Source organism: Mus caroli, chromosome 4 (assembly GCF_900094665.2).
Source record: "Mus caroli chromosome 4, CAROLI_EIJ_v1.1, whole genome shotgun sequence".
NCBI lineage: Eukaryota > Metazoa > Chordata > Mammalia > Rodentia > Muridae > Mus > Mus caroli.
Window position 1 is genome coordinate 70937647 of NC_034573.1, and position 23706 is coordinate 70961352.

The window sequence follows — 23706 nt, forward strand, 5'->3', positions numbered from 1 at the left end:
GAGATCTTCCTGAGAAGTAAGCAATAAAGCTTTGCTGCAGAAGATTCCGGTTGTCCTGAGTGTGTTCTTGCCGGCGGGGACAAAAGCTCGGGATAGGGATGGAGATATAGAGAAGCCTGAGGAAAAGAAGGTTTAGCTCAAAGTGGGATCCATCTGAAGGGGAGGCCCCAAAGCCTGACACTATTACTGAGGCTATGGAGTTCTCACAAAAGGGACCTATAATGACTGTCCTCTTAGAGACCCAACAAGCAAATGAAAGAGTCAGATGCAGCTATTTTCACCCAACCAATGGATAGATGCTACAGATCCCTGTGGTTGAATTAGGGGAAAGCTGGAAGAAGCTGAGGAGAAAGGTGAACCTGTAGGAGGACCAGCATTCTCAATTAACATGAAATCCCTGGAGATCTCTTAAACACTGGACTACTAACCAGGCAGCATATGCAAGCTGATTGATATGAGCCCCCCAACACATACATAGCAGAGGACTATTGGGCCTGGGTTCAGTCAGAGTAGGTGCACCTAACCCTTAAGAGACTGGAGGCCCAGGAAGTTTAGAGGTCTGTTCAGGTGGGTAGACTGAAAGGGGAATAAAATCTGAAGTCTATAAATAAATAAATAAATAAATAAATAAATAAATAAATAAATAAATACATAAATAAATAAATTAGTTAATTAATAAAAATGAGAAATGTCTTCCACCTACAAAATTCTAATCAAGGTGATTACAAATTTTCATTATTTTAATTCTGAATATTGTACCCTCATGTACAATGAGATTAATGATTCCATAATGTCTCTTTTACATGGAGATGCCTATAAATATTGCATAGGGATTTTTGGTGACAATGTCACAGCATTTAGAAGCTATATATTATACTAGTAGTGCTGATAAATTTAAAACAAGAAATGGTATAAGCATAGTTCTTCAACTTTATTAGAAGTTAATACTATTAAAATAAGTCTATGGGATGTTGATTTAATAATACTAAATAAAACTGTATTATTTAATTCCTTTTATCATATTAACATTCTAAGGAAGAACAATTGAATGATTCTATGATATACAAAGAAAGCATTTACAAAACTATAAAAATGCATAAATCATAAAAATTCACAAGAAATCCGTGAGTAAGAAAAATTCATTTAGTGGATAGGAGCTAGTACACTTCTTCTAACATCATAAATAATGGGAATTTGTTCTTCCCACTCCTTCGAAATGATGCTGGTAGTACTTGCTAATGAAATGATATTTTAACAAAGAACTAAACAAAGGGATAAGTAAAACCATGTTTAATTTATGGAAGAAGTAAAGCATCTCTTTGAAAATATAAAGGAATAATCCCAACCATGACATTGAAACTCCACAAGCTGTTAAGCCATCAGAACAAGGTTTTTTGATACAAAGCTAGAAAACAAGTCAAAACATCATTCTACATAGTATAAACAAGCAAATTTAACTTATATGAAAAACAAAATATACATTAGTGTACAACCTAATTAAATGCTTAAGCATTAGACTAACACATGAACAGAAACTTTGAAACTATGATTATCCCAGTTGAAAATAATGATTGTAGAGATAGTTCCTGTACAAGGATAGGAAGGTATCACATGATAAAGATAATGTTTTTCATAAAATTGATCTATCATCATGGCTGAAACAACTAAGAGTGCATTTCTTAGCCCTTGGCAGAGAAGATTCCTCTTGAGGTAGATGGTAATTAATGCAGTGATCCACGACCACGACGGACAACATTCAGTGATTGAGATAATTTGGAGAACTCAGCCATAAATGGGATGTCTTATTCCAAATGCCTCCACTCAAGGCGCAGGGAATCTATGAAGAAAAGGGGGTGGAAGATTATAAGAGCTTGAGTTTGTGGATATCTTCTGGGAATGAACAATTTCTAAACGTGACAAGGCTGATGAACATATGAGCTCACAGAAACTATGCCAGCGAGACTTGTTGCTCACACTCAAGGTAGATATATAACCAACACAGAAGAGGAAAAGTTGGCATAATGTACTACCTCTAGCCAGTGATTGCTACTGGGAGAGAAAAAACATATTTCTCTCAGTGGTATGACCCTGGATATATTAACCACAGGGAAGGCCCATACTCAGAAATATTTGTTGGACACAAATTAGACTCCTTTTTTGGAGCTTGTTCTGTTCTGTTTTATTAGGAAAGAGGATGAAGATGAAGTTGGAGGATGGGAGAGAGGACTGAGAGAAGATGTGGTATAGAAAGGATTATGATAAAAATACTCTGCATAAAAATTCCAAAGAACAAATAAAAAATTAAAATGATTTAAAGATTCAGAAACTCATTTATTTGATCATGATGAGGTTTAAAGATTTAAACATTCTGAAATTGAATGAGAAAAGTAGTAGGAATTATGGGAAAAGTAATAAAAGTGGAAGAGCAGACACATTTGTTCAAATCATGGTCTAGATATGTATAATATTTTCAAAAGGTTAAAGTTTTATATGATTAAAAAATAGGCAAAAAAAACCCCTCATAATATTTAAAGCACAAACCACAATAAAGGATATGGAGCAACAAAGACTCTTATTCATTTTGCTAATTGTTAAAGTTCAACCTTATCTTTGGAAGATAGTTTGATGTTTTCTTAAAAAATATTAAAGGTAATATTACACACTTTATTTTATCCTAGGTGCTCAAAAGTACATTTTCCTGTAAAAAATCTGCACACATGCTCTTATAATTGCTAAAAACTGGAAATAATCAAGTTCCTTTCATACATGAATATATAAACTGTGATACAGACAAATTGTGGTCTATAATTTGGCACTAAAAAAGTTGAACTGTGCAAGGCATATAAAAATGAGGTCATTCTTGAACTAGAGTACTCATGCTCGGTGAAAACAACATTGGAATCCTAAAATCTGGAAAATTACTAAGTAATCAGAGAAAGGGCACACAAGTAAAGAGGCCTTAGAAAGCAAAGGTTTCCTGTTTTCTCAAATAATCATACTATGGGAAACATTGCAGATCATGTGTGGGATGTTTCCATGGGTTATGGAAGCAGATATATAAATTTGCTTAGATGGCACTGGCCTGAGTTCATATCCAGTTAGGAACATAACATAGAAAAGAATGGATCAGCAAGAATAGGTGCTCTAACATCTAGGAAGAGTAAGTCTAATATAGAAAGCTGATCGTGTAAGAGCCAAAATAATGAAAATAAGAGAAGTGGGGGGAACTCTTTATCCTTGACAGAACATGAGGAAAAGTCAGCAAATAATGACAAGACAGGAAATGTTTAGAACTGTATCTAAAAGAGAAAACAAGGCCATACGGCGAGTTGTGGAACTTGGCAGTAAAGATCAAATACATTGCTACAGACGTAGAAATGGATTAATTCTATGTATGCAATGAGAAATAACAATGAGGAGATTTTGAATGGTGAACACTGAGCTAAGAATCATCATATGTACCTTGCCAGAAGCTGGCTTGCAGACGCACCATCAGCAAATACTGTATCTCGACAGAGTATTGAGTCACTGAGTCACTGTCTTCTTCCTTTTTCCAGTTTCATAATTGTAATGCTTGTTGGTCTGTTTTGGTTTAATATAATGTAATGAAAGACTACCATATTAAATTATTAACTCTTTTTGATGTGGGATATCTTATGGCATAGACAAATGAAATTGATTATCAACTAGCAATAAAATTGAATGTAAATTTTCTTTGATAAGATAGAAGAGATAGATTGGTAGCAAAATTAGATAATAGAAGGTAGGTAGATAAGTGCATAGACAGTCAGACAGCCAAGAAAATAGATACTGACAGATAAACAGTTCAATACAACAAAATTTAGCCTTCCAAATGTTGGTGCCTATATGGATTTACATATAACATAGTTCTTATCTGGTTTTTTGTTGTTGTTGTTCTTAACTTTACTAAATCCAGGATTTGGGAAAAAACAAACAAACAAAAAAACAACTTCAAATTTAAAAATGCCCTCATCACGGTGATCCTATAGGAAGATTTGCAGTCTCAACTAACTCGGACCCATGAGATCTTGCAGACATTGAGCCACCAACCAGTCAGCATACACTAGCTATTCCAAGGCCCCCAACATATATAGAGCAGAGGACTACCTGGTTTGGCCTCAGTGGGAGAAGTACCTAACCATGGAGAGAGACTTGAAGCCACAGGGAGCTTTGAGGCTTGGCAGAGGATGGGGTGGGGGTTGGAACATCGTCTTGGAGACAGGGGGAGGAGGAACGGGTTTTGGAACTCTGGGACTGCAGACCTGGAGGGATAATGTAATGGCTGGAATGTAAAAAAATAAAAGTAATTTAAAAATTCCCTCATACTGGCTTGTAGAGCTTGTCTTTAGAGCATTCTCTTGACCAAAGCTTGGTAAGAGAGAGCTCTACCCACTCTGAGGTCTGAAACCATTCATCATGTCACCCTCAATTTTATAAGAAAGCTGACTGGTCAACCTACGGACAACAAATGTTGAAGCATCGTTCTTCCATGGACAGTGCTTTACGTCTAGAGTTCCTTCTCTGACATCCCTCAGTGATGGGGCACTAGCTAAAATAAACCTTTTCCTCTCTGCATAGCTTTTTGTTATAATGTTTACTATAGCAATAAAAAATAAATGAATGTAAGTTATAAATTATGTTCCTCGTCAGAATAGCCATCTTAATATAAAATTTATATGGATTATATTAATAAATATGTCCTTATAAAATTTAGAAGATTCAATTAAAAAACATATTGTGTCTGAGTGTTTGCCTACATGTCTTTTTGTGTACTGCAAGCATACCTAGTGTTTATGATGTCCAAAAGAATGGGTCAGATGTCCTGGAAATGATGTTACAGTTATGTGTGAAAGACCATGTAGGAACGTGAACTCAAACTTGGTTATTTGGAAAAAGCAGCCACTGCTCTCAACTATTGAGATATTTCACCAGTGCCCCAATTTGTAAACTTTTAATATGTAGAATTGTGCTATTAAACTTGTATATGAACCAAAACTGTGTATTCATGAATACTTCCGCATAAAAGAATGAGGGTCGTGTTTTTGATAAATATACATATGAAGATAGTTTAACATGTATTTTTGTTTTGTTTTGTTTTAGTAAAATGTCTGAAAATAGGAATGATGAAACGTTATCTCAGAAATGTTATCTCAGCATTCTGAAGATTTAAATGGGAATTGTTTATGCGGAGAAGAGGTCAGAGGATACAGAATCGTGGCACAGAAAGAGACACTTGGAGAGCTAGTCAAGGCCCATTGCACGAAAGTAATAGAAACATATTTTCATACATGTTATTCTTTATTTCAGAATCTATGGTAGTGGTCTATGAGTCACAGTATTTTCAACAGAATAAAGATGTCTTTCAACTTAAAATGTATTTTCAACAACCCTATCCAGGTAAACCATATGACAGTGGAAAATCCATTGATATCTTTGCTGGGAAAACTATAAATATCTCATTTTCCTATTAGTATTAAAAAGCAATGATTACTTTTTATCATTTATGCATGATGCTCATTCCATTTTGAATTCAGGAACCAGTGAAGAGTGTATGAAGACAAGACCATAGTGGAACACAAATGGGTCTTTCTTTGCACACCACAGTCAGAGTGAGAAATGTAGCAAGAGTAAGTGCTTCACCTGAGTTTCTATGCAAACTCACCTTTTGTTGAACTAGTGATATTTAAGCATGTGAAGGAATGCTTTTTGAGACAGCAGACTGAAATTTAGTCTTAGATTTTTATCTCTTTGGTCATAACCTTTCACTGGCAGTAATTTTCAAAATAAAATAATGGAATAGACCAAAAAAAATCTTTCAGTAACAAATTCATAATATTCATCACTATCTGTTAGGTGACAGGCATGTGCAATGTTATAGAGTATTCATACCAAAGTTTCACCAGATTGGCATATTTGACTTTTAATAGAGCTGTAGATAAAGTTGTAATGTTGTTACCTGTTTCCACCTTGAGCTCACACTCTTCTTTTCATTACAGTCTTGAATAAATACAATGTCAGATTTATATATAGAACTTGCTTAACTAGCCCCAATATCAATATCTGTTGCTTCCTTAAAAGAGCAGAACTGTTAATATGAATTGACAATTGACAACACTTCTGATGGCAAGGGAGTTGTTTCAAAGAGAGCCTGTGTCCATGTGGAGAAGAAGAAAATATAAGATTTGAAATAGAATGTACATCGTGTGTGTGTGTGTGATTTTTTTAAAAAAAATACATAGGGTCAATTGAAGAGATATATATATGATTCAGAAAAAAAGACCAGGTCTGGTGTTTCAAGGTGGTAATCTCTGCACTCAGGTAGCAAGATGATCAACAATTGTCAAGGTCAGTCTTGTCTATGGGGTAAGTAGAGACCAGCTTGGTGTAAATTACAGCCTATTTCAAAAACTAAAATTAATAAAATAAAGACAATGCATTGTTAAAGCTAAAATTCATAGATTATAGATTCAACAAGCTATAAAGTACAGCAGGGCGATGTGGGGAGAGGGGTGGCTTGTACCATGTCAGTCATTTCCTTAAAGATCACCATGAGGAAATATCCACTCACTGGCATTTCTAATGAATTAAAAAAAAAAAGTCTCAGAAGTAGTAATAAACAAGTTATGTTGCATTGAGTACCCAGGTTAGGGGCTGAAAAACTTAGGGATATTATTGCTGAGATGAAACACCACGACCAGAGCAACTTGGGGAGAAAGGGGGTGATTCAAATTCGTTTTCATAACACTGTTTATCAAATGGAACCTGGAACAATAACAGCTGATGCAGAGACTATCTAGGAGTGTTGTTTAATTGCTTGTTCCCTTGGCTTGCTTAGTATGCTCTCTTATATAACCAAGAACCACCTGACCAAGGATGGCCCTATTGACAATAGACTGGACCCTCCTCCATCAATCCCTAATTAAGAAAAATGCCCTACAGATCTATCAACAGCCTGATTTTATGAAGTTTCTACCCTCTCCAATGACACTAGCTTTTGTCAAGTTGACAGATAACTAGCCAGTACTTGGGCTAGCCTATAAGTTCTTCCATCTTTTTACCCACCAAGCAGTTGATTTTTTTTTTTTTTTTGCTTTGGATGCTAAATTATTTTTATTTAATAAAAGATATTTTGTGTTTGTAGTTTCTTTGTTACCCCAGCAAAGCATTTTAGATGCTTCATACTATTTTAGTTTGGTCCTATGGCACAAGTTAAGCAAGTGTTTCTTATTGTTTCTTACTTTTTACTTTTACTGAAGTACACATTTCAGGTAAAGAGAGATATCTTAAAACTAAGGGCATTCTCTTGTATAAACTTCTTTAGGGAGAGATAATATTCTAGAAAATAAAATGTAATAAGTTCATTTTCACCTCAGGTGACATATTTTCAAGATAGCTTGGTAGGACAGAAAAATGTCATTTATTAATTCAACAGATATATGTAAAAGACAATTAGGAAGTAAATTGATATTATATCTCTTTAAATTTACTTTAGAACTCTGAAAAAGACTGGAAAGAATGTTCAGTTTTAAGACTGCTGTTTTTGAAGATGTGAAGTTGTTGGCTATAACCTATGTAATGTAGCTCAGAAATCAAGATCCAGCAGCTCTGACACACCCTCTTCTAGCTTCCATAGTCAGCCCCACAATTATATGACAACTCTCTTTCAAACACAATCACATTCATGAACAATAATAAATCTTAAATACAATAAAAGAAATCTGAGCAATTGTAATTGATTGTGAGATGGATGCCCTGCTATACTTAACAATCCAAAGTTAAAAATTTTACTTTGACCCCTCAAACTACTTAATCATAAGAATTGATGCTCACAATTCAGTATACACAGCATTTTTCTAAATGAATAGCTCTGATTATTCCTTTAAACGTATAAAATAACAGCAAAAGTAATACATCTTCAACTCATTTAATGGCTTAAAGGGATATTCTTAATAAACCTCAGTCAAACTATTTGATAAAACATACCACTTTTTATCACAACCATCACTTGGGCTACTCTCCATTAACAAAATCTTCCCAATTGCCTCCTCTATGCTTCGACCTTTGTCTTTTTCACAAAAGACATTGATTTCATCTAACTAAACGTACCTATGTCTCATGCAGCTCAAAATGTCAATTGCTTCTTTAAACCAATTCTTTAATGGTATATGAGGTCAATTAAAGGCTTTCTTTTCCTCCACTTAACTTGACAACTTGTCAGTCTCTGCTTGTGATAGTGTAATAAACATGTATTTCCAGCATTTCTTTCCCCGTTTACAAATATAATTACATCTAGGATTTTTCCAGCAAAAATTTTTCAAAGACTTGTTATTTGGGGAGCAAAACAAGAGCACAGAAGTCTTAGAGCATGTTCAGTATCAACTCAAGTTATCTTTCATTCCCTACTTCAGTATGTGTACTGTTGTATAACTGCAAACAGTTATAATCAATAGGCTACATAATTTCAATGACTACCACTTTTGTCATTGTTTTATAAGTTCAAAAATCATAGAGCAGTAAACACAATGTCTTTGATGTCTTAGAGATGAAGAACTATAATATAACTTTGACATTATGTACCTCTACAAAACACCAACCATCTTAACGCCTTGGTTTATTTGCATGATCAAAGAAAACAACCTCTCTTACAATGTTTTATGAAGATTACATGAGGGTAATTTCCCTAAGATCATGGGACAGAAAGCTCTCAATTGAAAGTTAATGACTTGTTGTGATACATCATCTCTTCAACTATACTATTAATTCTAAAAAGAATACAAGATTCTATTGTAAAGAACAAGAAACAATACAACTTGTATAAAATCAAGGCTGCCACACAAATGTAATAGGGAATGAGAACTGGTATTTTTATCCAAAATGAGAAACTATCATCTTATATAGAGAAGAACTCAAAAGAGAGATAATTTAATTTCATCTGCAAGTATTACTTACTAGTTATGTGATTATGGGATAGGTCCTTTACTTCTTTGATTCTTCATTTCTTCACCTGAAAAATGAGGACATCATACTTAGTATATGTTCTTTTGAGTTTCTTAAATAAATCAATTTATTTATTCATTCTATGAATGAAAATTTATCCAAATATAAAATATGAAAACATTATATACTTTTATAAGCTATGAACGAGACAAAATATTCAGTCTCTCATTTTCTCTAAGTACTTCTTGCTACTTGAATTGTTATTAGAAGATTTTATGTAGCCCTTGTAGCTGGTCAGTTATTTGGAATTGTTTTTGTTTGTTTTGTTTTCAGGTGTGTGTGTGTGTTGTGTTGTGTTTTGTTGTGTTTTCACAAAATATAACCTATGTATTCTCTGAATAGCAGATTCTTGGAAATTATAAGAGACATCTTCCCAGGTATTCTGAATACATTTTTTTGAATACTGAACATTCCTTAATGGACTTCTATCACTCCAATGCATGCAAAAGAAAATATGTCCTTTCATTTATTTCCACATTGTGGAATAAATTAAAGTGATTAAAATTTATATTTAATTTAAAGGAATTTAATTTACTTATTTATATTTTATAGTTTAGCAATCAAATTGCTACAATGTTCATGTGAATGTCAATTTCAACATTATTAAATATGCTGAGATTACTGCCACAACATGAAATATTTAGTGTAAAATTCCAATACAAGATGTTAAGAATATGCTTTGTTGTCAATGGATGACTTCTCTCATTTTAATGCAATCCTGGGAAATTTATATCTCTAAATAGCTGGTTACTTGTAAATAGCAGAGAATTATATTTATCTTCCTGCTTTTTTTCTGCTTTATAATTATTAAGTAATATTTATTATAGGTTAACACTAGTTGATACTGAGTACATAAACAATATTATTTCTCCATCCCTGAAACTAATTTTCTACACAGTGACCATTCAGGCACTGAGTGCTAACAACTTGGCTTTTTAATGGCTTCTTGCACAGTGGTCTCTAAGTTTCTAACCTTTTGAAGCTGTTAAAACAAAGTCAAATAATGATACTGCTGTGACATAAGTGTATGCTAGAATCAATAGATTGTGCTTCTTGGAATAAATTGCAATTAAAGTGGGCAGTGCTTGATTGCTTGACAGTAGGCAGTCTTTCTTGCACAAACAAACTGAAGCCTTAGTCTGCTTCATAAAGTAATTAGTATGAACACTATATGCATTACATCTAGGAACCATCCATTGATAGTGACTCTTGTCTTGATCAGGATTGTACCCTTGAATTTGTCCTCTGTCACTTACAGGTAACCAGTCTACTGTTTGTTTATTCCTCTCTATAACAATCATTTTTAATTTTGTGGGATGAGAATACAATAATCATATTTTCTAAATCATCATCCCAACTCTAAAATTTTAGAAATGCCACAGGATTTTCAGCAAGTCTATGTCTTTAATACAAAATGATTCATGGACTGAGAAATGGAAAAGGCAACCTTGAGGTGGTAAAAGATTCCAGTGACTGAATATATTTTACAATGGAAAATATATATAAGCAATTTTATCTAGACTAGAAAATATAACAAAACAAATTTTCATTAAAACTTTGAATAATCTGAAGACGGAGTCAAACTTATTTTTTGAAAGTGGGAAATGCAATATTCTAGTGTATATTGTTGTTTTTTATTAATCTTAGCAATCTCTATTCTATATGACATTAGCAAGCATTACAAATTTATATGCTAAAGTAAAATAAACAATCTTTGAATAGACAATAATAAATCATTTAACATGCATATTTTCTCTAAAACATATTTATTGACTGCAGTATCTGCCTGCTTGAGATTTAATAAATGTTTGCTTTCTGAGAATGAGAAGGGGTATATATCCATACTCATAGACTAATTAATAATGTTATTTAATTCATAAACAATTAGAAAGATAAGCTCCACACACCAACTAATTAACATAATACTGAAATAATAATTGACAAAATGTATTAGAATGTATTCATATGTATTAATCATTTCAAATTCAAAATGTACTGACAGATTAAAAAATATATTATGTGTCATGTGTAATATCAACATGATAATATTTTTAGAAAAGTTGAAGACAAGTTTTAGTTATTGCCCATTATATGATAAAAGTGATACTCATATTAAAAATATAATTCTAACAGGGATAATTATTGCAGAAAATAAATTTAGTTGACAGTAAATGCTGCTAGATTTTCATTTTTATAAGTGATATGTATATTTTCAAAAAAACAAAAATTAGGATTATATAAAACCTTCTTCAAACCAGCCTCCATTGTCTAATATTTATGTTAGGTACACATTTAAAATATTTAAATATCAGTAAAATTTGCATTATATCTTTATTCTGATTTTATATATTTTTCAGAAAATATAATGTATGATTTTCTGAGTCATATGTCTCACTGGCCACTTAATGTGTGGACCAGTGCCATGTCCATTATCACAGCAGTATTACAGGGACACAGATTCCCTTTGTGCACATTATCATTATCATTTGAGGCCATTCATGACTGCCATTGTAACTAACATATAATACAATGGAGTTTTATTTTTAAAAGTCATCATAAAGAGCTTCTATGTAAGACAATTGCTGGTATGTTATACAATCCAAAATATTAATGAATAAATTTGCAGTAAGATAACATACAAAAATAGAGGTAATAATACTCATACATTATGCAACCTAAATAAGTATAAACTGATACACTCATAGAAGGATCTATTAGTTCTTTTTTTTTTTTTAACTTTTTTTAAAAGATTTATTTATTTATTATATGTAAGTACACTGTAGCTGTCTTCAGACACTCCAGAAGAGGGCACCAGATCTCGTTACGGATGGTTGTGAGCCACCATGTGGTTGCTGGGATTTGAACTCTGGACCTTCGGAAGAGCAGTCGGGTGCTCTTACTCACTGAGCCATTTCACCAGCCCCTATTAGTTCTTTAAACCTGATATATTTTTGAATTTCCATGGAGTCTATTTTGGCCATGTGTTTAGCTAGATGTTTCTAACCAAAGGTTCCATGTAGTGTTAAAAGATATGTAGTTAGAGCATTTTTTCACCCATAATTTGGGGACTCCATTTGGATATATACATGTATGTGTGTGTACATAAATATGCATATATATATGTGTGTGTGTATTATAAAGAAGCATCTACAGTAGTAAATTTCCATTTAATTTTTCAAATGGCCTTTATTAGTCAACTGCCCCTCCCCATATTCCTACATTAACCCAATTCTTCCATTGTTATTTTCATTCCATTTAATATTACCACTGTGTCTCTATAGACTATATATTCTATATTCCCTTAAAAGTGAGAATCATCCCTACAGTTCCATAGATAATACCAAATCTCCATGGTTATATGAATTTTCCTTTCATGCTGAAGGCTTAAAAGATGATACACTTTCATTCTCTTGGCCCTATGACCCTATAGAAAAACCAGCAGGCCCAGCTAACACAGACCCCAGGAAGATATCAGAGACTCATTCACCAACTAGGAGCTTACAAGTTCTAGACCAAGGCCCTTAGCACAAAAATAGCAGAGGTCTGTCTGGTCAGGCCTCAGTGGGAGAAGATGCACTTAATCATTGAGCGATTTGAGATCCCAAGGAATGGAGAGTCCTGGAGAGGGGATCACACTTCCAGAAGCAAGATGAAAGAGGAATGGGATGAGGAACTGTGTGAGGGATGACCAAGAGAGGGGTAATATTTGCAATGTAAATAAATAAATAAAATATATTTTTAAAAGATGACATTCACATATAAGGGAAAACATAATATTTGTCTTTGAGATTTGGGTTACTTTATTCAGGATGTTTTTCTTGTTCTATATGTTTATCTATAAATTTCATAATTTACTTTTTTAAATAGGAAAAATATTCCATTGTGTAAGTAGAGTAAAGTTTTAAATTTTACCCCCTGACAGTTATGGAAATTGAATATTTCATTTACTAAGAACTGTAGCCATTTCTGTAGCTCATATATTGGTCTGATTATATTTTTTTGGCAGGAATTTTTTTTTTATTTTCTAGATTATTTTCTGTTAGATGTATAGGTAGCAAATATTTTCTCATAATCCATTGGTTGCTCTTCCCTCTGGTCACTGTTTCCCCTGCTGTGCAGAAGCAATTTAAGTTCACAAGCTCCTTTCTTTTTATCAATTGTTAGCCTTATTTCCCAAGAAAAGAGAGTCATATCAGAAAGTCTCCAGTAAGAGTGTATCTTGAAGGCTTTCTTTAGGTTTCTCTTTAAAGGTTTTCAAATTCCACCTCTCACCTTAGGGCATTTGATCCATTTGAAATTAACTACAAATGGATTAAAGGGCAAGGGAAAAGACAAGAATACTGTTTTATTCTTCTGCATGTAGATTCAACTTTTCTTAGTGGCAATGTTGAAAAGGTTGTCTTTACTGCAATGTGAATTTCTGTTTCCATTTGTTATAATTGGGTAATTATGGATATGTGGGCTACTATACATTTTTAATTATTTTTGTTTTGTGGGGGTTTTGATATATGTAGATAGTACTTTATAAAGACTGTCTAATACTTTTAAAAATTCATTTATTGTAGTTTTTTGAGTAAAGAACAGCAAGTCTTCAGTGACTGTTTATTATATAAACATAGTCATCAAAATTCAAAAATTAGTATCAGCAATGCATGTAAGATTTTGCTGATAATCCTAATAAGGACAATGGTATATATTTAGATAGTTTAAATTTTTGTTACATATGATGATGTAAAGAAAACTTACATTATACAATTGAGAGAAGTATAACTATTTTATATGAAAGAAAGTATTCTAATATCAAAATATTGAGAAGCCATCATGATAAAATTTTGAGAGAAATTAGGCAGAAGGGAACAAACCTTCACATAACAAATGCTGTCTGTGGTACATCCACAACCAACATCATCCTAAACAGAAAATCTACCAAGAACTCTCAATTCTGAACACTTAAGCTCCATATGGATGGGCACCCCCATCCATAAAAGAAATTTTAATTAAAATCAAAGCAGACAATGCACCTCACACAATAACAGTGGGAGACTTCAAAACCCCACTCTCATCAAGGGGCAGATCATGGGAACACAAACCAAACAGAGACACTATGAAACTAACAGAATTATGGACCAAATGAATTTATAAGATATTTATAGAATATTTCATCCTAAAACAAAAGATTATTCTTTCTTCTCAGCATCTCATGGTACCTTCTCCACCTTCCGCAAAATTGACTATGTAATTGATCACAAAACAGGCCTCAACGGATATAAGAAGATTAAAAAGTCAGATGCATCTGATCAGGTCACCATGGACTAAGGCTCGTTTTAAATACCAAAAAAACAACATACCAAGAAAGCCAACATACATATGAAAGCTGAACAACACCCTACTCAATGATAACTTGGTCAAAGAAGAAATAAAGAAATACTATACAAAGAATTAACCAAACCAGGAGCTGGTTCTTTGAGAAAATCAACAAGATAGATAAATGCTTAACCAGACTAAGCAGAGGGCATAAATACAGTAACCAAATTAACAAAATCAGAAATGAAAAGGGAGATATAACAACAGAAACTGAGGAAAGTTAAGAAAATCATCAGATCCAATTACAAAAGCCTATACTTATTAAAAGTGGAAAATCTGGATGAAATGGATAATTTTCTAGATACCAAGTAACAAAGTTAAATCAGGATCAAATAAACTATCTAAACATTCCCATAACCACTAAAGATATAGAAGCAGTCATTAAAAGTCTTCTAACAACAATAACAACAACAACAACAACAACAAAGCCCAGGACCAAATAGTTTTAGTGCAGAATTCTATAAGACTTCCAAAGACCTAAAAATACCAATACTCTTCAAATTCCACAAAATGGAAACAGAAGGAGCACTAACCAATTTGGTCTATGACCCACAGTTGTGCTGATACCAAAGCCTCACAGAGACCCAACAAAAAGAACTTGAGAGCAATTTCCCTTATGAATATTGATGCAAAAATACTCAATATAATTCTTACAAAGCAAATCCAGAAAGCACATCATAATGATAAATCAGCACAATCACAATCAAGTAGGCTTCATATCAAAGAAGCAGAAATGGTTCAATATACAGAAATCCACCAACATAATCCACTACATAAACTAACTCAAAGGAAAAAAAAACACACATGATCATTTCATTTGATGCTGACAAAGCATTTGACATTATTCAACATCCCTTCAGGTTAAAAGTTCAGGTTCAAAGCCCATACCTAAATATATTAAAAGCAATATACAGCAAAGCAATAGCCAATATCAAACTAAATAGAGAGAAACGTGAAGTAATCCCACTGAAATCAGGGACTAGACAAGGCTGCCCACTCTCTGCCTATCTATTCAATATAGTACTTGAAGTTCTAGCTAGACAAATTAGACAACAAAAGCAGGTCAAGGGAATACAAATTGGAAAGGAAGAAATCAAAATACCACTATTTGCAGATGATAAGATAGTATACTTAAGTGACCCCAAATTTTACCAGAGAACTCCTAAACTTGATAAACAATTTCAGCAAAGTGGCTGGATATAAAATAAACTTAAATCAGTAGCCTTCCTCTACACAAAGATAAACAGGCTGAGAAAGACATTGGGGAAATGGCAAACTTAACAATAGTCACAAACAATATAAAATATCTTGATGTGACACTAATCCAAGAAGTGAAAGATCTGTAGGAAAAGAACTTCAAGTCTCTGAAGAAAGAACTCAAAGAAGATCTGAAGAAGCTCTTGAAAGATGAAAGATCTCTCATGCTCCTGGATTGGAAAAATTAATCAGGTAAATATCTTGCTGAAAGCAATCTATAGATTCAATGCCATCCCTATCAAAATTCCAACACAATTCTTATAGAGTTACAAAGAATAATTCTAAAATTTATTTGGAATAACAAGAAACCCATGTGACTGGAAAATATTATCAACAATAAAAGAACATCTGGGGGAATAACGATCCCTGATCTCAAGCTGTATTACAGAGCTATCGTGATAAAAACTGTATGGAATTGGTAAATAGACAGTCAGGTAGATCAATGGATTAAAACTGACAACCCAGAAATAAACCCACCCACTGATGGTCACTTAATCTTTGACAAAGAAGCTAAAACCATCTAGTGGAAAAAAAGACAGCATTTTCAGAAAATGATGCTGCTTCAACTGGGAGTAGGCATGTAGAAGAATAAAAATTGATATATTCTTATTTCCTTGTACAAACCTCAAGTCCAAGTGCATCAGGGACCTACCCATAAAACCAGGTACACTGAAACTATTAAAAGAGAAAGTGTGGAAAAGCCTCAAATACATGGGAACAGGGGGAAATTTCCTGAGCAGAACACCAATGGCTTATGCTCTAAGATAAAGAATCAACAAATGAGACCTCATAAAATTGCAAATCTTCTGTAAGTTCAAGGACACTGTTAATTGGACAAAATGGCAGCCAACATATTGGGAAAAGATCTTTAATAATACTACATCTAATAGAGAATTAACATCCAATATATACAAAGAATTCAAGAAGTTAGACCCAAAGAGAACCAAATAACACTATTAAAAATATGTAACAGAGCTAAATATGAAACTTTCAACTGAGGAAAATGAACTGGCCAAGACACACTTAGAGAAATGTTGAACATCGTTAATCATCAGGCAAATACAAATTAAAATGACCCTGAGATTCCACCTCACACCAGTTAGAATGGCTAAGATCAAAACCTCATATGACAGCAGATAGTGAGTATATGGACAAATAGAAACACTCCTTAATTGCTGGTGGGATTGAAAGCTAGAACAAGTATTCTAGAAATCAGTCTGGCAGTTTCTCAGAAAACTGGGCATCGTACAACCTGAGGAACCAGCTATACCACTCCTGGGCATATACCCAGAAGATACTCCAACATGTAATAAGGACACATGTTCCACTATGTTCATAATAGCCATATTTATAATAACCAGAAGCTGGAAACAACCTGAATGTCTCTCAACATAGGAATGGATACAGAAAATGTGGTACATTTACACAATGAAGTACTACTCAGCTATTAAAAACAATGACTTCATGAAATTCACAGGCAAATGGAAGGAACTTGAAAATATCATTCTGAGTGTGGTAACCCAGTCACAAAAGAACAAATGGTATACACTCACTGAAAATGGATATTAACACAAAAATTTGGAATACCCAAGATATAATTTACAGGCCATGTGAAACTGAAGAAGGAAGAAAAAAGTGTGGATTCTTCAGTCCTTCTTAGAAGGGAAAACAAAATACTCATAGGGGAAAATATGGAAACAAAGTGTGGAGTAGAGACTGAAGGAAAGATCATCCATAGACTGCCCATAGTGGTGATCCATCCCATAAACATTAGCCAAACCTGGATGCTATTGTGGATGCCAGAAAGTGTTTGCTGACAGGAGCCTGATATGGCTGTCTCCTGAGAGGCTCTACCAAAGCCTGCCAAATATGAGGCAGATGCTCATAGGCAACCATTTGACTGAACTCATGGTCCCCAATGGAGGATTTGGAGAAAGGACTGGAGGAGCTGAGGGGATTTGCAGTCCCGTGGAGGGAGCAACTGGCCAGACCTTCCAGAGCTCCCACGGATTGGACCACCAACCAAAGACTACATATGGTGTGACCCATGGCTCCTGTTGCATTTGTTGCAGAGGATAGCCTTGTTGAACATCAGTGTAGGGGAATGCCTAGAGGGAAGGTGGGAGTGTTTGGGAGGTTGGGGGAGCACTTGCATAGAGGCAGGGGGAGGAGGGATGTGATAGGGGGTTTCCAGAGGGGAGAGCTGGAAAGGGGATAGGATTTGAAATATAAATAAATAAAATATTCAAAAGAAAAAAGAAAAAGTGGGTTTATTTTTGCTCACAGATTTGCAGACTCCATTCATGATGTATTGGGCCAGATTATGTGGATTTTCTCTCCTCCAAGCAAATGAACAAACAAGACAACTGTGGGCAACGGTCTTTTCCCATCAACATCACAGTAAGAACAGATTGAGAAAAATATAGCTAACAAATATCTGCAAAGTATTAGTCATCCCCAGCAAGTAGGAAAATACAAATAACAGCTATGAGATTTTTGTTACATGCCAGGAAGAATAGCGATAATAGAAAACAACTGACTCATGGGTTTTGGATGGTATGGTCTTGCTGAAGGAAAATCATCACTAGAGACAGTACTGACATTAGATAGCCTCACCCAACTTCCAGGGTGATTTTGATCACTCAGTTTCCTGCTCATGTTGACACTTCTTTCATTTGCTGCAATATATCTTTGATTGATAGAATTTTACTGTCTAAAACTTTAATCCTCCTAAAATGATTCAAAATAAAGGAAAGAAGGAAAGAAGAATGGAAGAAAGCAAGGTAGGAAGGAAGGTAGGAATATAGGAGGGAGGGAAGGAGAGAGGGAATAAATAAAGGACAAAATAGAGCAAACAACACAAAAATGGCAAGGATGTTGAAAATGGGAACACTCATTCATTAATGGTGGAACTATATACTGGTAGAGCCATGCCACTCCTTGTCTTATGCCCAAATAATTGAAAAGTCTCCTCCATAAATACTTCTTGGCCATTTTCATGACTATTGTAGTAAAAACAACTAGGAAGTGGAAATACACTAAATGGTCTTCAGCAAATGAATAGATAATAAAAATAGAACAATAGCCCTGTCTTAAAAAGCAAACAAACAAAAAAAATGAAAAACAACCACAACAACAACAACAACAAAAAGACAATAGAATCCTCTTGATTGGTAAAGAAAAATAAAATTTGAAGACAAATGGATGTAAGTAGAAATAAGGAAACCTAGACTCAAGAAAGAAAAAAAAAACAGCTTAAGTTCTGTCATCTGTGGTTTCCAGGTCACATCTTCAGATGTGAATATATAATGTGGAGAACTTGCAAAAACCAAGGAGGGGAGATAGCTGAGGGGAAAATGGGAGGTTGCTTTAACTTGGGAGGAATGGGGATGTTAACACAGAAGAAAAGGTAAAAAATAAACCTGAGGATGTCTTTAAAAGCCATAAGAAATCATTTTATTTTATATTCTACTAAAATTTTACACAATATATGAAAGTCCATGTGTATAGCTTAAAGGAAATGATAGAACTTGGACTTATAATGTTCTCATCAAGAACTACACACTATCTAACAAAAACTATCATTACAGGCATGAGAAATTGCCTATTGATTTGTTGGTCCTGGGAGTACAAGAGTGCCCAAACAATCTAGGTAACCACTATTGCTCCTGGATTCCTCCCATATGTTGAAGGAAAGCCTTTGGGTCTGAAGATACCAAACGCATCAGATGCAGAACTCAGGTACTAAACTGGAGCTAACTGGAAAGCCTCCTCCCAGAAGACTATCTTTCATAGCATCCTAAGAAGCTATGCAAGCTGCCAAGGGAGGAAAGAAATCATTATTCTAACCTAGTTAATTCAGTTATGAATCACACCCAAGATTTTCCTAAAGATCCAAGGTGTCACATTTGTTTTGATGATACACAACATCTGCAAAATTCAACTTGAGGACAGATAATGGAAAGGAAATGATGTCTGGTGCTAGAAAACTAATCAGAATTTATTATGGTCATAGACTGTAGAAAACTGCAAATTCCCTAAACCAGCGTAATACTTATCTGCACTATAAATACTTTTCATTATTCCTATAGATATATACATCTCTTACACTGCTTCCACAAAACATTTTTCAACATACAAAGCTCCAATTACTCAAAACAAGTGAATGTCAGATGTCCAACATCAAGTGATACAACTATAACACAATTCATACACCTAGGACTTAGTGGACATTGAGGAAACAGGGTTGAAAGAATATGAGAAACAGACAATAAGCAAGTCTACTATAACATACTGTCTTTTAGATATTACAAAGAAACCATATCCATGGATTCACAATAACATGACTGCCTAAATAAGACCTAAACAATGACAGAGCAAACTGATGTATTAAAATGGATGCAGGTGTCTCACAGAGCTCTAACACCACATGAATAGCTACAGGCAATTAGTGACTGCCAAACTAGGGAGCCCTTAGGTTATCCCTCAGCTTTTCTGAGGGATAACCTCTAGTTTATTATCATATACCAAGTTGTTAGCCCTAAAATTAGATAGATAGATAGATAGATAGATAGATAGATAGATAGATAGATAGATAGATAGAAGATAGATAGACAGATAGACAGAAAGATAGATCCATGAGATTGAGAGTAGGTAGGAAGGAGTATTCAGAGAGCTTGGTGGTTTTATTAAACATAAACAAAATGTTGATATCGTTTCCCTTTAAAGGCTCCAAAATCAAAATATATGTTCTAACTCAAAGTTAATACTGCCCAGATGAGAACTTTTCCTCCCTGAAGGTGAAATAAATGCCTTTCTGATTTTGATGTATCCCAGACTGGAAATATTATCTGATTAATTTTAAGAATCATGTCTAAAATTCATTAAGGAATTAAGTAATAAGCTTCCTCTATGTAATGTTTAAGAAATAAAATCATATGCACACAATATGACTATAAAATAAGCATAATATTATATGTGTGTGTGTGTGTGTGTGTGTGTGTGTGTGTGTAGTACAATACTATCATTTGAAAAATAAAAATTCAAACCCTGGACAACCAGACAGCATACACCAGCTGATATGAGACTCCCAACACACATACAATAGAGAACTTCCAGGTTGTGTTCATTCAGAGCTGATGTACCAACCCTCAAAAGACTGGAGACCCCATGGTTTTTAGAGGTCAGATGGAGTGGAGGGTGGGGGCAATCATGCAGATGGGGTGTACTAGGGAGGAGGTGTAGGATGTGGAGCAGTTGGAACGTGGGAGAGGAGGGGCTGGGAATAGAATATGATGTGTAAAAAAAGAATTACAAATAAAATTAAAATTTTAAAAATTATATATAGATATATGATGTACTTTAAAGAAATATTTTATTCTCATTTTCAGTGATATCATGAACATGTAATATGTGTGTGTAACATATATTACATATATTTATGTGTATACAGTAAAGGTAAGCCTCTATATACAATAAAATATCTCTAGAGCTTACTTTAAAGGCATTCTTAAGAGACTCATTATCCTTCAGCATTGCTAAGTGTGATACATAATTAGAACATTCCTGTGTTTGTGAAAAAGCTGGGAGCTCAAGCCAGGCAAGCTGTGTTCTTGTCATTGTGGTGCAGTCACTATGGGAATTGATGGAAGTAGTATAGGTTGGATTGAAAAGCAAGGGATGCAGTTCTCCTTGAATAGCCCTTATTTTTCTATGTATGTATATGAATATGTGAACTATATATTGTTAATGTGTGAAGTATACATGTCTGTCCTGATACATGGGTGAATTGGAGGTTTCTTCTTTAATCACTCTCCACATCAATATTTTAGATACAATAATTTATTGAGCCAGAAGCTTTGCTAGATACACTGGCCAACTAGTATGAGGAATCCTTCAGTCTCTGTCTCTGTGAAATTGAGATTACAGGAGCAGGCAATGAGCCTGGATACTTGCATGGTACTTGGTGTCCAAATTCCTCATTATGATTGCAAACAAACAATCACTCTGCAATGATTAAAACATCACCCCATTTACACCCATTCTGCTTAACAGGGTTAACATAAAGTTAGCCTCAATTCTGTAAGCACTGTTCAACTTTTCTTCAAGGTATATTTCCCTATTTTTTTTTCTGTTTGAAAGAAGTATTAGAAATATCCTACTTATCCATTGTAAAGAAAACTGAAGTCATAAAATTTGTGGGTAAATTGATAGAGCAACAACAACAACAAAAAGATTATGTTGTGTGAAAAAGTCAAACCCAGAATAAAAAACTGATGTTGCATGTCCTCTCCTATCTTAAGCTCCTCACTACATATTTTCAGATGTGAGTCCCAATTCTGAACTAACTGCAGAAACCAGGGAAGTAGAAGGGGCCACACAGAGAATTGAGTAGCAGAGTATAAATTACCTGAAGGGGAAATGGGAAAATTCAGGGGCTCTAATTAAGGAAAGTTGCTACAAAAAAAAAAACAATAAAGGTGTTTGAAAAAGGTCAGGAGAAAATATATTATTACTTATCTACCCAAATTACATACACTACACTTAAGTTACTGTAAAAATATACATACAACTTAAATAAGATTTTTTCATCTGTGCTAACCATAATTCCTAGATTCATAGATCATATTTTCAAACTCATACCACCAAATTAGAAAAATACCCCATTTGAGTTGTTGGTCAGAGCTGTCCAAGAGATTTTCAGATAGTTACAACATATTTCAGTTGCACTGAATTACCTCCCAGACAAGGAAGTTAGGTCTCTATTGTTGAAGATATCATGCACCATGGAGACACCACACATCTGGACACATAACCAGAGTACTGGTGCTAAGTCTAGACTAGAATTCATGGTCTCTTAAGTCATTGTGCAGGCTTATAAGAGAATGAGCCAATTAGTCCTCCCCAACTAGGACACCTATAAGCCACATCAACCACCAGTATGGCAAGTTAGTCTCAAGTGTACAATAATGTCATACATACCTTTTTGTTAGTCAGTATTTCACTAATTGAGTTAATCCACTTCAGGCCTGCTCAACAAGAGCAACCTATGAGTCTTACTAGAAACTTAGCTATCTCTCTGGGGCTAGTGGAGTCATGGACTACAGAGGAGAACTTACAACTGCACTTTACTACACCAATATAATGCCTGAAACCACTTCAAATTTGTACTTATAACCAAAGTGAGACAACGCTATTCTTTCTTTCTTTTCTCTTTTCTTTTCTTTTTTCTTTCTTTCTTTTTTTTTTTTTTTTAGGGTTAACAATGTAATTTATTTCTTTTTTTAAATTAGGTATTTTCTTCATTTACATTTCCAATGCTATCCCAAAAGTCCCCCATACCGCACCCCCCCAACTCTCCTACCCATGCACTCCCACTTCTTACCCCTGGCATTCCCCTGTACTGAGGCATATAAAGTTTGCAAGACCAATGAGCCTCTCTTTCAACTGATGGCCGACTAGGCCATGTTCTGATACATATGCAGCTAGAGACAGGAGCTCTGGGGGGTATTGGTTAGTTCATATTATTGTTCCACATATAGGTTGCAGACCCCTTTAGCTCCTTGGGTACTTTCTCTAGCTACTCCATTGGGGGCCCTGTGATCCATTCAAAGCTGACTGTGAGCATCTACTTCTGTGTTTGCTAGGCCCCAGTATAGCCTCACAAGAGACAGGGTCCTTTCACCAAAATCTTGCTAGTGTATGCAATGGTGTCAGCATTTGGAGGCTGATGGATCCCTGGGTATGGCAGTCTCTAGATGGTCCATCCTTTCAATTCAGCTCCAGACTGTGCCTCTGTAACTCCTTCTATGGGTGTTTTGTTCCCAATTCTAAAAAGGGGCAAAGTGTCCACACTTTGGTCTTCGTTTTCCTTGAGTTTAATGTATTTTGCAAATTGTGATAAAAACTGCATAATACTGGTATAGCAACAGACAACTAGACCAATGGAATAGAATTGAAGACCCAGAAATGAACCCACACACCCTTGGTCACTTGATCTTTGACAAGGGAGCTAAAACCATCCAGTGGAAAAAAGACAGCATTTTCAACAAATGGTGCTGGCACAAC

The 23706-nt window shown here is 34.5% G+C and overlaps 1 protein-coding gene across 40 annotated transcripts in view; it reads right to left on the bottom strand.

Annotated features, from left to right (window-relative positions):
* The window catches only part of Ptprd (protein tyrosine phosphatase receptor type D), a 2211569-nt gene that overhangs the window by 1933416 nt on the left and 254447 nt on the right, over positions 1-23706 (bottom strand). For all 40 annotated transcript variants that reach the window (XM_029475790.1, XM_029475789.1, XM_029475786.1 and 37 more), the window contains exon 2: positions 8971-9025. The gene's annotated coding sequence lies outside the window, so the exon portion shown is untranslated. The remainder of the gene's footprint in view (positions 1-8970; positions 9026-23706) is intronic.